We start from the raw sequence: 16,463 nt of genomic DNA, 5'->3' as shown, positions 1-16,463 counted from the left end.
GGGTACACTGAGCATCCAATTCAATCTCTCAATAACATACCTGGGAAGTAGCATATGATGATCCAAATAACTTGGTTCCTAATACCAAGTGGGACATCCACATGGAGTTCCTGGCTCCTAGCTCCCAGCCTCAACTTGGCTAAGCCTCAGCTTCCAAGCTTTCATGCAGTGAACAAGCATATAGACTGTTTGTCTCTTTCTCTCTCTCTCTCTCTCTCTCTCCCTACCCTCTCTTTGTCACTCTGGTCTTCAAATAATTGAATAAATAAATACCTTTAAAAAGAAGTTGAAAAGTACTTGGAAATGCTATTGATTTCCTATGATAGTAGGACATGTTTTCTTTTAATCTAGATAGTGTATGATTAGATATAGTGCCAAAGTTTCTTTCTTTCCTTTCCAATCCATGTTTATTACTGGGAAGAAAATTTAGAGAAAGAGCTCTTCACCAGATTGTACACTTCTTTCCAGAAAGACTGTTCAGTAGGGCTCTTCAGTCCTGTGGGTCATTTCCAGTGGGACTTGATTATTGGTAATCTCTGTATTTGTTCTCAGGCCCAAGCAACAAGGGAAACATTCTAAAGTTTATTTGCAATATGAGTTTTGCAAATTTTTTTTCTTTTGTATCCAAGAATTCTGACATTCAAAATCAAAGCAGTGTTCAACCAGTTCACATGATAAAAAGCATTTGTCAAGTTCTGCAGACTAATGTTCTGCAGCCATTATTCATTTTCAAACCACTTTAGCAAAAACTGGCTAATTTCTGGGTAGCACTCCTGTTTTCATTCTTTCAGTTGAAACACCCCGTGGAGAACTCTTCCTTTACCAATGCACTAGATTTCTGCTTGTAACAGGTGATTTATATATTCTTTTTCAAGTTTCCAGTTTATAAGTATCCTTTAGTAAAATCACTTCTGTTTGCTAAAACTAACCATTTTTGAACCACCGTTCAGTACTTTTGCCATTTCATCTCCAAGAATCTTTGACACAAGCATCTTCCTGGTGTGAAGAAAAATATACTGTGACCACATTTAGGATTCTTTTTTTTGACAGGCAGAGTTAGACAAGTGAGAGAGAGAGAGACAGAGAGAAAGGTTTTCCTTTCCGTTGGTTCATCAGAGAGAAAGAAACTTCTCATAGAGGACAAAGAATATACGTAAATACCAAGATAATTCATCCAAGACATATAGAATGTTTCCAAAAATCACAATTAAAAATATTTTTATTTCTGGGTGGTAATAGCTTTTTGCAGATGAAGAAGACTGATACTTTTCACAATCATTTTCAAATATTACAAATGGTAAAACATGACATGGATAAAAACCTGCTTCTAACTGGTTTAGAGAAGGGATTTGTTTTCAGTTATTTAATTTTTTCAATACCACACGATATGTCATCATTAAGTTGACTTACGTTAAGGTGTGATTGGAAGCTTCAATTTCTTCATCACAAGCATTTTGAGAACTGTAAGGGCAGGCAATTGCAGCTCAGTTAGAGGGAATAATACTTCCATCTTTTGAAGAAAATTTTCCTTCAACTTCATTAAACTATAGACATTATTCATTCTCATTATCGGTTGGTGATGTATTTATAGGAAACTGAGTACCATGACTTGGGGAGTAGAGAGATTATTGTCATCAACCTAACAACGTTCCCTTCTTGACAAATAGAAGGCACTAATTCTCAATAACCTCTTACGCACAAAACTAAGAAAGGACTCAATATAGCAAATGGAGTTCTTTCTGCTTCCTTCTGGGGTCAGTAATGAAATTCATAGCAGAATTGTTTAGTCACTGGCTATCATTTTGAGTATAAACATTGCATTTTGGGGGAAGTTAAAGCAAAATTATTATCTATTGTAGAACTTCTAACAACATTTCACAGAACTCTAGAGTTGTGCAGAACCCAGTGGAGAAATTTGCTAAGGAATCCAGGATTCTACAAAGATTTTAGACTTTTCTTGTTATATATTTCTATGTAATAAACAGAGTGGCTTAAAATAATGTATTATTCCTTCTGACATTTCTGGGGTTGCCTATATCAATTGGACTACTCATCTTTTGTCATCACCTGCTGATTCATTTTTGGGAGATGGGGCATCTCCTGTTTGATTGCATTCAAATGATAGCTGGGGGCCAGTGCCGCAGCTCACTGGGCTAACCCTACACCTGCTGCGCCGGCACTCCGGGTTCTAGTCCCGATTGGAGCGCCGGATTCTGTTCCGGTTGCTCCTCTTCCAGTCCAGCTCTCTGCTGTGGCCCGGGAGTGCAGTGGAGGATGGCCCAAGTCCTTGGGCCCTGCACCCACATGGGAGATCAGGAGGAGGCACCTGACTCCTGGCTTTGGATTGACGCAGCGTGCTGGCTACAGCGCACCAGCCACAGTGGCCATTTAGGGGATGAACCAACGGAAAGGAAAACCTTTCTCTCTGTCTCTCTCTCTCACTTGTCTAACTCTGCCTGTCAAAAAAAAAAAAAAATGATAGCTGGGACTGGGGTCAGCTGTCTGGCATGTGGCCTGAGAGGCTGAATACTCTGAGTTGGATGGCTATCATTCTGTCTCCATATGATCTCATGGCCAGAACTCCTGACAGTGTATAGTCTTAGGTTATTGAGACATTTTTTGTATGTAACTGATTTTGTGTAAGGAAAGTCTAGGAGTGTTAGGTGTGAGATAAAGTGTTTTCTGTGATCTAGCTTTACAAGTTACTGAACATCATTTCTGTATTTTGTTGCTCAAACAGTTCTCAAGGGCAGCTAACATTCAACTGGAAGAAAATTTACTGCATATCTCCATGGGAGTAATAGCAAAGATTCTGTAACCATCTTTAAGCTCTCATATATTATTTGCTCACTTAAACCAAACATTTGTAGGGTTTATTTATGTTTTAAAACTGATGAGAGAACAGAGGCTTGTAGTAGTTAAGTGATTTGCTACTGATATCTTTTAGTAAATTAGTGTTAAAAGGTGAAAAGAAGTGTATATAAAGTCCTGCATTCTGTAAGCATCAGATCCTCCAGTGGCTGAGGGTTTTTTAAGTGAATGGTCTTTCCTGAATGGTAACATCTACAAGGATGACATCGTAAATATTCTTCTTTATGTGCATTCATAGCATTTGGTCAGATAAAATCTTGTTTTAAAATTTAACATTTGACTTTTTTCTATCATAAAATCTCTTAATACTTTAGTTTCTAATATATTAGGGATGTGTTACCAAAATGACTGCACTGATACTTTTCTCAGTGGTTATTTTATTCTAGTGATTGTAGGAGGAAATTGCTATTTTTCTATATCTTCTGAAAATTAAACTGCAATGTCAAGTATATATCATAAAGTTTTAGCTACTTAACAACACACTTTACTCATGAAAAATTCATTTAAATTTCAATAAGCAGAAAATGAAATCTTAGCACGTTGGGCTACATGCATTTATATTAAACAATTGGTTTAGGGAGAAGAAAAAAAAGAGAGGAAAAGGATCTATTTTAGAAGCTCATTAATAAGAACTTTTTATGGAATGATGTTGCTTTCTTTGCGTCTTACCCAGATCTGTTTTTTCTCTCTCTTTCTTTTCACTTGGCTATCCCTTCTTTTCCTTCCTTCTTCCTCTCCTCTCCTCTCCTCTCCTCTCCTCTCCTCTCCTCTCTTTTTTTGTTTCCATTGTTTCCTTCCTCCTTTTTTAAAGTTTTTAAAAGAATTTATTAATATATTAGACTAATAGGGTACAACAATTGTATGGTACTTGTTACAGCACAATTCTCATGTTATTGGAATATCAATACACAAAGGACAAATTCAGTGTAGTTCATAGATACAATTCTATGAATATAATTAGTTTTCCTTTCCTCACTCCCTCCTTCTTTCATTCATTCTTTCTCCTTTCTTTCCTTTTCTCTCTCTCCTTCCCTCCCTCCCTCCCTCCATCCTTCCCTCCCCTCTATTCCTTCCTCCTTCAGGTGAATACTTGTGTAAAATTGTCTGTCTAGCCCCTGAGAAGTGTATAATATGATAACCTCTTTTTATTTGTCTATAGCTTTGCCAGCACTATGAAAAGGCACCCTATTTCATCTTATCTAACTTTGACATAGGTAGATAAAATTCCTGTGTGCATAAGCACACAAAATGCATTTGTTGACAAGTGAAAATGCACACTATCATTCCCTATACAACCAAATCAACCTGCCAAATCTACAGCAAAGTTAAACCTATTTGCTTAAAGGGATTTTTTTATTAACACAAAAACTGTAATGCATATTTTAATATAATTTTTTATTTACAAATTTTGAATATACTATATAGTGATACTCCAAACTCAGAAAATCAGAAGTTAAAGGCTTGTGTGAATTTATAATAGTAGTTATTAGGAAAACGACTCAAAAACATTTGGAAATACTTAAAATAATCCTTGGTATTGAGAATGGCCTATCGAGAACTAAATGATAAAGGACTTTCTAGTAGTAATTAAAAATGAGGATTTACCTTATTCCAAAAGCATGACCAGTAACTAATTAGAGGGTCAATTTTAAAGACTCCCATCCATAGGAATGCATTCTAAGGACAGATGTTGGCTTTGAGTTAGAAAATAGGCATGCTAAAGGAAAGCACCTGCTGAGAGGCGCTACTGATGGACTGGCCTTCTATGTGCTGCACGACCGGCAGACCTTTCAGTGCACACCAAAGCATCAAGCTTACTGTGTTAGAAGAAATAAGTTATGAACATCAGCCATGTACATGGCCTGGATTACAACCAATTGTCTAATTTTTTGGAATTTATGTTAATTTACCTACAGATGAAAATTAATGGATTCATTTATTAGCCTTTAAAAGTTCTATTTCTCATTTAAATTAATACATCACTACTGTGGTCATCTGCGTTAGTCAGAGAGCTGTCTTTTAGTTCCCTTCAGCTGGCATAGATCAAGTCTATAGTCTCAGTACAGGAGTGGAGGGGACCACTTTCCCCTGGAACTGGCATTAAAGTAGCTGGGTTTAGAGTAGAGCAATGCCTTATTTTTACCTGAGGGTTTTCTAGAAGGAGGACCTGATACATTAGTATCCTACTATCTGTGAGCTAGTGAGAGCCCTTTTGCTCTAATAGAGAATTTATTTGATGTGAGGTATAAAGGGCGATATTTTGCCCCAATGTAATTTTTTTTGACAGGCAGAGTGGACAGTGAGAGAGAGAGGAAGGTCTTCCTTTGCCGTTGGTTCACCCTCCAATGGCCACTGTGGCTGGCGTGCTGCGGCCGGAGCACCGCGCTGATCTGATGGCAGGAGCCAGGTACTTATCCTGGTCTCCCATGGGGTGCAGGGCCCAAGGACTTGGGCCATCCTTCACTGCACTCCCTGGCCACAGCAGAGAGCTGGCCTGGAAGAGGGGCAACCGGGACAGAATCCGGCACCCCAACCAGGACTAGAACCCGGTGTGCCGGTGCCGCAAGGTGGAGGATTAGCCTAGTGAGCCGCGGCGCTGGCCTGCCCCAACGTAATTTTAGATACCTCCTCTGTCAGCAAGGCAGCTGCTGCTATTATTCTTAGGCAGTGAGGCCATCCTTGTGCAACCATGTCTAAGGTTCTAGAAAAGTAGCCCACAGGTTGCTTAACAGGTCCCAGATCCCGAGTTAACCCTCCTAAGGTGACTGCCTGCCTCCCAGCAAAGTACAATTGGGAGGGTCTCTCTGGGTTTGGCAGTCCTAGCACAGGGGCTTTAGTCATAGCATCCTTTAGCTGAGCAAAGGCTGTGGTTTGCTGTTTCCCCCAAAGGAGGGGGCTCTGCTTTGGCTGCCTGTCAAGAGCCTGGTTTAGGAACTGTGCTATTTCCCTTTATCTAGGAACCTGTAACCTGATAGAGAAAAGCTGGGACTGCCTGAAGTTTGCAGAAGTAGGAATTTGCTACATGGCCCATATCCTCTCTGGGGTAGGTTTTCTCTCCCCGGGGGCAAGGATAAGGGTTAAATAATGGACTAACTATGCTTTGTTTTCTTCTGGATATCCAGTAGCTAGTTTTGCTAGGAAGTTAAGCCAATGTACAAGACTAGAGTCTCAGGCTGGGAAAGGAGACAGACTAACAAATCATTCACATTTAACCATCTACATTATGGATTATTGTGCACCCCACTCAAGAGATAGGCCCTTTAAATCCTCAGTGAGGACCTGTCCAAATAGGTGCAGGACTGAGTTAGCTGTTACTTTAAGTTCTGTCTATTGACACATTCAAAACGCAAACAAAAACTGACAAGAGGGGTCTCTAGGGATACAGAAAAAAGCATCCTTAAGGTCTAAGACTGAAAACCATTTAGTCCTTGCAGGTATTTCTCCCAGTATTGTATAGGGATTAGGCACAATAGGGTGAATGGGTATTACTGCCTCATTAATGACCCGCAAGTCTTGAACTAATCTGTACTCCTCATCTTTCTTTCTAACTGGCAGGATGGACATATTGCAAGGGGAATTGCAGGGTGTCAACAACCTGTGGTTTAGGAACTTGTCAATCAGTGGCTGAAGGCCTTCTCTAGCTTCTGGCTTTATAGGATATTGCTTCCGATTTGGAAAATTATTAGGGTCTTTAAGTCTAATAACGATTGGACGGGCTTTCAAGGCCCGGCCAGGTATGTCTGAGGCCAATACCTGTGGGTTAACTTGTAGCTCTATCTCTTCACATGGTATGTCAGAAGACAGGGGATGGCACATGGCAATAATAGGAATCTGGCCAGCCTCATGTGCAGAGAAAGTCACTTGAGTTCCCAACTTACTTAGGAGGTCCCTTCCCAATAGGGGTGTGGGGCACTCAGCCATTACTAAGAACTGGTGGGAAAATATGGTCTTCCCCCAAAGGCAACATAAAGAGGGTGTGAATCTTCTTAGGGAAGGCACCCCGTTGACTCCCATTACTTGGCTGGACTGTGAGGAGAGTTGCCCGGAATACAAGACAAGTACGGAGTAGGCGGCCCCTGTGTCTAAGAGAAAATTTATGGTCCTACCTGCCACATCAACTGTGACCCTAGGCTCTGCCCCCTCGATTGCGATGGTTGCTTTGGGAGCTGGACAGAGCGAAGGGCTCCTTCAGTTTAGGGCCAACAGGTTTTGTGATTCTGATCCGGGGGTCCTTCGACTCTCGGGGCAGTCTCGCTTCCAGTGGCCAGGCTTTTTGCAAAGCGGACAGGGCTTCTTTGGAAGCTGGCCACTGCTACGGCTGCCTCTAGCCCAGTGCCCTGGCTTCCTGCTGTGAAAGCAGTTACCACTTGGAGGTGGGCCAGCCTTGTTGGGTCCCTTTGATGGCAGATTACCGCATAAAGCAGCTATCAACTGGGCCTGCCGCCTATCCTTACGCTGTTCCTTCTGCTTGTCTCACTCCTCCTCCTCCTGGTCTCTGTTAAAATAAACAGCAGAAGCAGCCTTGATAATGTCAGACAAGGGGGTGCTTGGTCCCATCCCTATTTCTGAAGCTTTCTTCTAATATCAGGGGCGGCTTGAGTTAGGAACCTATCCCCTAATATGACATTTCCTACAGCAGAGTCAGGATCTAAATCACTATACTTATCAAGACCCTCTTTGAGCCTTTCTAGAAAGGCAGCTGGATTTTCCTGTGGTCCCTGTTCTATCATTGATAGCTTGTTAAAGTTCTTTGGTTTTGCCTTACTGGCTGCCCTTAGACCTGCTAAAAGACAAGCCAGCATGTGGTCCCTACTTTTTCTTCCTTTGGGGTATTATAGTTCCATGAATGTTCCTTAATTGGGATTGCTGCCTCCTCAATTGGGTGTCCCTCATCCTGCCTATGCAAAGCATTTGCATAATCATCAGCATGCTGTGACACCATTTGCTTTTCCCCATGAGTTAGGGTAGTGTTTAGAAGGAATACTACATTCTTCCAAGTAAGCTCAAACATGCCGGTAATCTTATACCATCCCTCTAGCCACCTGTTGGGGTCCTCAGTGGTGAAGCTTCCCATTTCTGCTTTCATCTCATTTAAATCCTGCATTTTAAAGGGAACCCGTATTTTGGTGGGGCCATTGAGTCTCATCACTTCCTGTAAGAGAAACATTCCTGCACCCTCCACCCTAGCGCCCGAGCTCACGCCTGTGCTTGGGCTCCCGCTTGTGCTAGGCCTCGGGCTGGGGTTCTGGCTTGGCCTTGAGCTGGGGCTCCAGCTAGGACTCGGCCTAGGCATTGGGCTCTGCTGAACCTCTGGGCAAGGTGGGGCCGTTGGCTCCACAGGAGGCTGAGGGCGTGGTGGCTCCGGGGCATCTAGGGGAGCACTAGATGGCGGCTCCTTTGACTTAGCTTTACAGTGGACTCCTGATAATAACTCAAATGAAGTTAGCATTGCTGAGTCCAGTCTGCAGCTTTGACAGAGCTCATGATCTTTCCTGAGTGCCATAAAGACCTGCACATAACGGATTTCTGTCCATTTACCGTGCTCACGGCAGTATAGATATAAGCAAGAAATGGTATTAGAATCTAAAGTCCCATTTCCTGGCCACACTCTCTGATCATTTAGTTTGTATTGTGGCCACACGTTGTTACAGAGAGAAACTAGCAATTTCTTCTTTAAGACCATTGGGTCGAACCAAGATCAATTTCTGAGAATGCATCCTACCGGTGAGTCATGTGGTGGTAAGGAGAGCTGGTTTCCCATCTGAAAGAGAATAGAGGAGAAATCGTGGCAGAAGTTTCTAGGTGCTAGGGAGGCTTGGCTCGCTATGTAGCCAGTGGGTTATGGGCCTGGGTTGCTGGGCTTAACTAGTATTACCTTGTAACCTGCAAACCCTCTTGGGGTTCCTGGAACCCAGTAATCTGGTATCTGCCACATAACCACCTCAAAACGTCTCTAAATCTCACCCTTTTGGGATCCTGTTCTGGGTACTATCCCTTAGTTAGACTTGGCCTGATGGCCTCTGGCTATTTTAATGTTAATTTGGCTAAGCCAGTCAGCCCCTCTTCTGAAACAACAGAATATGGGCCTGCAAAACTGCTTGGACTATACTAAAGTGCTCTTTTTACTTGGAAGGGTGCGGCCTGATAGCAAAGTCTATCAGATGGCTCCCTGTCCAGACCTATGCCTAGGGGGGACAGGGGAGGGCTGTGAGTAAAGACAGAGTGCAGTGGGGAGAGGTAACCAGCTCCCTGTCCTGGTGCCAACCAGGCCCTGGTCAGACACCAGAAAGAGGGAGGGCACACGCTTCCCACTGCCCTTGCTGTCGCACAATTCAACACACAGAGCAAGCCAGACCTGACACAAAAACCCACGGGGGAATGAGGTCAACTCTGAAGCTGCGTCCCATTAACAGCACATAAGGAACCAGACCCTTGGTAGGCAAAATATAAGCTAGCAAAACCTTTATAACACAACAAAGAAGTTCAAACTGTCTAGTCTAATCAAAATAGCCATCAAGGTGAGATTTTTTTTAAACTTTTATTTAATGAATATAAATTTCCAAAGTACAGCTTATGGATCACAATGGCTTCCCCCCCATAACTTCCATCCCACCCACAACCCTCCCCTTTCCTGCTCCCTCTCCCCTTCCATTCACATCAAGATTCATTTTCAATTATTTGTATATACTGAAGATCAATTTAGCATATATTAAGTAAAGGTTTCAACAGTTTGCACCCACTTAGAAACACAGAGTGAAAAATACTGTTTGAGTACTAGTTATAGCATTAAATCACAAAACAGCCATCAAGGTGAGATCTTAATCCACACTGCTCGAATACTTCCAGATCCAATTGGGGCTACTACAATAACTCAGTCAATTAAAACAGATAGTTAACTTTAGCTCCTTTCCAGATTCAATCCTCAGACAATCAAAGCTTAGCAATAGTAACAGCGCACAAAAACTTCAAGACGCACCAGAGCTACCATAAGTTGCAAAGACGGAAAACCTTCTACCAGGTTGGAAAGGGTTAACTGGTAACAGCTTTTTCCTTTAGGTGGAGGGACCTGTGGAATTTCCCTCTCCCTTTCTCCAGGCCAGCGGTATAGGAATAGAGAGAAGGAGAGCAAAAGTGTGGGGGAGGGAGCCCTGGGAGGAGGAAGAAGGCGGAAAGTGACAGAGGACAAGATGTGAGTGACTGCCCTCACCTTCCCCCATGAATCTCAGCTGGAGGAGAGCACAGGGAAAGGCCCTGATGTCTGGGGGCTGAGTGGGGTTCGAAATCTCCTATCGCTCAAGATTGCCCACTACCTAGCTGTTTACCTGGAGGACCAATATTAGCCTCGACTGAAGCTAAGCCCTGCTCACGTAGCAATAGGCAGCATGACCAGGCGTCCCTCCAAGAGAGAGACCTGGTCCTCAGGTTGCAGCCGGGCCCTCAGGAAGCCAAAGCGAGCTCAGGGGGTCTCCAGGCTCTCAGCCAACTGCCCTTCCTAATCGCCCTCCCGTTCCTTACAATCCCTCTGGAGTTTCAGCTGTAGCTAAGCCATGGCAGGGGGTGGGGGGACTCCGCGTTCTCAGAGAGCTGTGGGGTGCTGGACACTCAACGGTCACTTCCACAGATCTGGTCCCACTTGAGGGAAGGAATACTGACCTCCGATGTCTTCTCAAAATCCCTTCATGGTTGCCAAAATGTTACCGGAGAAATTGCAGGGTTCTTGTCTTCGCGCAAGAAAGAATTCAGGGGTGAGACAGAGAGTAGTGGGAGGTAAAATAGCAAGGTTTATTAGGGAAGGGACATCCGTAAGGATGGATGGGCACCTCTCCAGACAGAGCCTGAGACTGAGGGTGCCCAGTCACTCGGACTGGGGGGGGGGTGCCGGAAGGAGCGAGGTTACATGGTTGAGTGGAGAGAGTACACCTGTCCAGACCAGGCAGGTGGCTCAGCAGAGAGGCAGAGGGCTGAGCGCCCAGAATATTATAAACACTTTTTTTTTAAAAGATTATTTGAAGGGCAGAGTGAGAAAGAGAGAGTGAGATATGGAAAAAGAAAGATTTTCCATCCACTGGTCATCCACTGGTTCACTCTCCAAATAGCCCAATAGCCAGGGCTGGACCAGGCTGATACCAGGAGCCAGAAGCTTCATCCTGGGTCCCCACATGTGTGGCAGAAGTTCAGGTAATTGGATCATCTTCTATTGCTTTCCCACATGTATTTATTTTTTATTTTTTATTTTATTTGACAGGTAGAGCTATAGACAGTGAGAGAGAGAAACAGAGAGAAAGGTCTTCCTTCTGTTGGTTCACTCCCCAAATGGCCACTACGGCTGGTGCTGTGCCAATCTGAAGCCAGGTGTTTCTTCCTGGTCTCCCATGCGGGTGCAGGGGCCCAAGCACCTGGGCCATCCTCCACTGCCCTCCCAGGCCACAGCAGAGAGCTGGACTGGAAGAGGAGCAACCAGGACTAGAACCCAATGCCCACATGGGATGCTGGCACCACAGGTCAAGTGAACCATGGTGCCAGCCCCTCCCACATGTATTAATAGGGAATTATATCTAAAGTTGGGACTTGAATTAACATTTGGATATGAGATGTTGGCTTCACTAGAGGTAGCTAAAACTGCTGTACCACAAGCCTACTCCTATTGCCACTATTATTCTCTTCAATTCACAGATTAAGAGATTAAGCCATAGAGGCTATGTATTGTGTTCAAGACTGCTTGGTGAATATCATATTATTCACTGTATAACATCAGTCCACCTCCAAAAAAGTGATTGCTCATCCTTGTCTGTTGGCCTCTTAGCACCAAAAGTTTGAAGTAACTGGCAGGCATCTGTAGCTTAAAGCTTACTAGGAATATTAGGACACCCCACAGAATTCTTTCACTACATCAATGATATGTTAATTGAAGTGGATGAGTTAGAACTTAAGAGGATGTTGGAGGCAGAGGAAGCACTCTAGCTGCCAAGAGATGAGTTTCTTTAAATGCTGCCATTGAGGTCACTTTATCTTTCACATGTAGTCCTTAATTGGTGAGTAATCGCTCTTCAGACTTTCATTGTCCTTTTTCAAATCATCAATTGCCCCTAGCAACAGCCGTCAAATCCCATAGTCCATAAAATAATGATCTTGTATTTCACAATTGCTTTGTATAATGTATCTACCAGTGCATTTTCTAGTAAGTACACCATCCTGATTTACAAGAGAACATTTTAATGTTCTTACCTGCAAAGAACTATGCCTGTCTATTGACTGTCAGTGATGGGATTCTCCTTACCTGTTTTGCAGTGGGTGATCTTATTTTAAAATCCTATTTCTGAGTTGCTTTTTCAGGTAATTTCTAACACCAACTCTTTCAGAATAAGGACTACAGGAAGAAGACTTTGAGATGAAAATTAGCATGTAGGAAGTTTGCTGAATTTCCCAAGATCAATCTCTAGGTGGGACGAGAGTGAAGAAAAGTGTGATCTTGCAGAGAGAGAGATTGAAATGTAATTGAAATGATATTAGAGGACATGGCCAATTATACTGGAAGTAGTGATGTTGCAATGGCCTGTAAACTGGCTGAGACTGGTGCAAAGATCTTTTTATTTATATTTATATAAACCAATAATTAGATGTTAATGGATCTGGGATATTGAGCTAGAATTTGGGTAAGCCTTGGAAATGTATTCCCCTAAAAACATTTATTTGTGAACTCTGAGAAACCAAGAGAAAATGTGTTTTGGAAAGGAGATCCATGTGGTATAGAATGGTATCTACTACAGTTATTTTGGCTGTGGACCACAGCATCAACTAAATGAATTTTAGATGGCATCAAAAATAGAAATAGTCTTATTGGTTATTGGTGAAGAAAATGAAATAGAAAAGAGTAGCATTCTCTTATTAAGCCCTTATTTTGACTTTTTATGATGGCTAAGTAGACCAGGAGAGAGACAGAGAGACAAGAACAAGTAAGAGAAACTAGGGCTATCTTATGACTTATAAATTCCAAATTATGTTACTTGGGCAAATGACTTCAGTTTTCTGAATCTCAGTTTAATAAACCATATAAAATGTGGGTAACTGTCTCTAGTGTGAATTTGTTACAGAGCACCCAGTTATGGCTGCCATATAGTATAAGCTCTACATAAGTCATTTTTTATAAGAGTGATAATTTCTTTTCACCAATATCTTGTTGACTCAGGAAGGATTATCTCTATCAATAGTAAAGTCATTAAAAATAACTTGTTCAAGGAAAAGTAATGTGGTGTGAAACGGCAGTATTATTCTTTTTGTTTCCCATAGTATTTATCCCAAAGCCTAAAATGAACAATTAGGTAATTAAATTCACGTTTTCTAGAGAGATTTCTATCACTAAGTCCATCCTAAGTGGAAATTCCGGAATTCCTGCTAGCACATCCAGTGTTTGCTTCCTTGCTCCTATCACCTTCCTCCTCCCCCCTCCCTTTATTTCCATTTCTCCTGCTTTACTTTCACTTATTATTAAGCTGATTTTGCTTTTTTCACCTTTATGTCATTTTACTACTTTTAAAGTTAATCTTTCCCTTTCTGATCAAAAGAGCAATGTCTTTATTAAAAAAATAAATAAATTTACATATTCATAACCAAACAATTAGCACTCTTTTATACTTGGAGTATTTTTTTACATTTTGTGTACATTGTTTTTTATTTCCATACTGATATAGCCATATATTTTAATACATTTACATAGAAATATGACAAGATTATTTTAAAAGTAATCATATCAATTTTCTTCACTTCAATATCATTATTTCATGGAAATTGGATTCTAAAATGTGTGTAATAATTTAAGTTTATAAAGTAAATTATTGAACTTACTATTGTAGATAGGCATTGTTTTCATTTTTTTCTCCTGTTTTAAATGATAAAGCCTTAAATATCCCCCAATTTAAGTAATTTATGTATGTTTGACAATCCTGAGCAATATGTCAAAGGGAGAAAACATTGTTAATATTTATTCACTGATTTATAAGACAGAGAAACACAGACAAAGAATGAGAGATCTCCAGATGCCTACAACAGTCAGGTCTGGAAGTCAATCCTGGTCTCTCCCACAAGGGTGGCAGTGACCCATGTACTTGAGTCATCACCTGTTGCCTTCCAAGGTGTGCAATATCAGGAATGGGGATCAGAAATGGGGGTGGGACTCAAGAGCAGCCCAAGAGTGGTTTTAACCACTTTGTCAACTATCTCTCCCTTAATTTCTCAATGAATTTTCAAACAGCTTTGCCAAAGTTGTATTAATTTATGCCCTAGAATGGTTAACAAAGATATCTTGATAATGATTATTTCTGATTTATTTTATTTTTTAAAGATTTATTTATTTCACTTGAGAGTCAGGGTTACACAGAGAGAGAAGGAGAAGCAGAGAGAGAGGGGGGTCTTTCATCCACTGGTTCACTTCCCATTTGGCCACAATAGCTGGAGTTGTGCTGATCCAAAGCCAGGAGCCACGAGCTTCTTCCGGGTCTCCCTTCCACCGCTTTCCCAGGCCATAACAGAGAGCTGGATCAGAAGTGGAGTAGCCAGGTTTCGAACCGGTGCCCATATGGGATGCTGGTGCTTCAGTTCAGGGCATTACCCGCTGTGCTACAGCTCCGGTCCCTCTGAATTATTTTAAAGTAGACAAATTTTTTTTTTATTATTTTACTTGTTTTCTTTTACTGCTGTGGATCAAGCATTTGACTTAAATTACTCCTATCTGTAGCAGTGCTATTTGCTTTTTAATTCCTATTTTGCATTTGGCAGGATTACTTAATTGTAATCCATAAAATAATCTATTTGTAAGTTTGTATCATTATTATTATAAAACTTATACAGCTATTGCTTTTTCATGTGTGAAATCACTTAAACTAATCGATTTTATGAGAAACACTGACCAAAAGCTGATGAGAAATTAATACATTCAGTTTTAGACAAGTCAAATTATTTATTGAATTAATGACAGGCAGAAGTTTCAAATACTGGTTTTATTAGACATCTTCCCTACTGATTATTTACCAGCTCAACTATGGCTTGATCATTTTTATACTTTTTGCAGATGGTGCCTATTATAAAATTTGTTTTCTAATGCAGTTCATGAGATGATGTGGTATAAGGCTTATCAGCTAATTTAGAATAATCCATTTTCCAGATGCCAAAGAAATAGAAATGCATTTTTGTTTCCTTTTTTTCAAAAAATAAATAGCCAATGTAAGTTTGTCATACCTAAAAGAATTTCTTGCAATGTTCTAGATTTGCTCAACCTATAAGTTTGAAATCTTAGAGTGTAGACAAAGAGGGGCAGAAGGATGAGTTCCTGGGATTACATGTGGGCCTCAATTTGAAAAATCATCTGAAGATTTCTACAAGGAAATCAGAAAGAGTGAAACTGGAGGGTTTTCAAGATGACAGAATAGGAGGGCACTTACTGCTCTAGTCTAGGGAGAGATAGTGAAAAAAATAAAGTGGAGAGAGAACAAACTCAGGGAAGAGTTAGGGAGAAAACTCAGTGCAAATTAGAAGGACACTGTGGATCTCCATGGAGGATGTGGACATGCACAACTCAGGACCCCTGCAGCGGGGAGCCTCAGTACATTTTAGAGTGAGGTGAGACCAGACTGCAGCAGCCCAAGCCACTGGCAATAAAACTGCAGGAAGAGCCTAGTGCGAGTTAGGCTTAGAGCCTTGTGGGAGACAGTGGCCTGCCAACCTAGAGGGAAAAAAGGGGGGTGTCACATTTCTCTCTCCTTGACCACCTGGCATAGGAGTCCTGTAGCTAACCGAGAGAGGGTGGGTGCCCTTTTGGACATACTTAACAGCTGTGCTAGCTGGTATCCACACACCCAGCAACCAGCCAAGAGACACCTGAGTCTGGCTGGGAGAATGGTCAGGGACTGGAAGTCCATGACTGTGGCAGCTTTGTGTGCCAGGACTGTGAAAAGACTGTGGCTGTGTAGGAGGGTGCAGGGTGTGGCTGGGACTTCGGGCAGTCGCTGTGGGTGGCTCCACATGCTCAGGGTTCCCTGATTCCCTGGTAAGGGTCATTGCTGCAGATAGATATTCACATACAGGACTGTACGGATCCTTTGTGTGGTTCTTAAGGCAGCTCAGATGAAAATTGTACTCACTGGGCTAGTGCCTAGGCATTGGTCTCCTTTGAAGAGAAGAGGTGAGCATGAGACTATGCCAACAGAGCAGAACAAATATCCTTTCTGACAAAAAAAAAAAAGAGAGAGAGAGGAGAATTACCATGCCCAACTTGTCACCTTAGATACTCCCCTCACCCTGCAGCACCGAACAGAGTTCCGTGACAACACACAGCACATGCCTCTTGGTATTCGCTGAAAGAGCAAACACTCCAAAAAGCCACAAAGGCATAGTTCAAGATAAAGGCTATCACAGGGGAAAAATGTATCACCACAAATGCCTAATAATAAACACAGCAATTCAAGAAACAAGAATAAGAAAGACAACATGATGCCCCAAAATAACACAATATTTCAATACTAGAATGTGAAGATGAAGAGATTGATGAAATTCCAGATATAGAATTCAGAAAATTGATCATAGGATTATTTAGAAATAAT

This window comes from Oryctolagus cuniculus, chromosome 4, assembly GCF_051225735.1.
Source record: "Oryctolagus cuniculus isolate XC-2025 breed Fujian yellow rabbit chromosome 4, ASM5122573v1, whole genome shotgun sequence".
NCBI lineage: Eukaryota > Metazoa > Chordata > Mammalia > Lagomorpha > Leporidae > Oryctolagus > Oryctolagus cuniculus.
Note: the sequence above shows the minus strand (reverse complement) of the source record.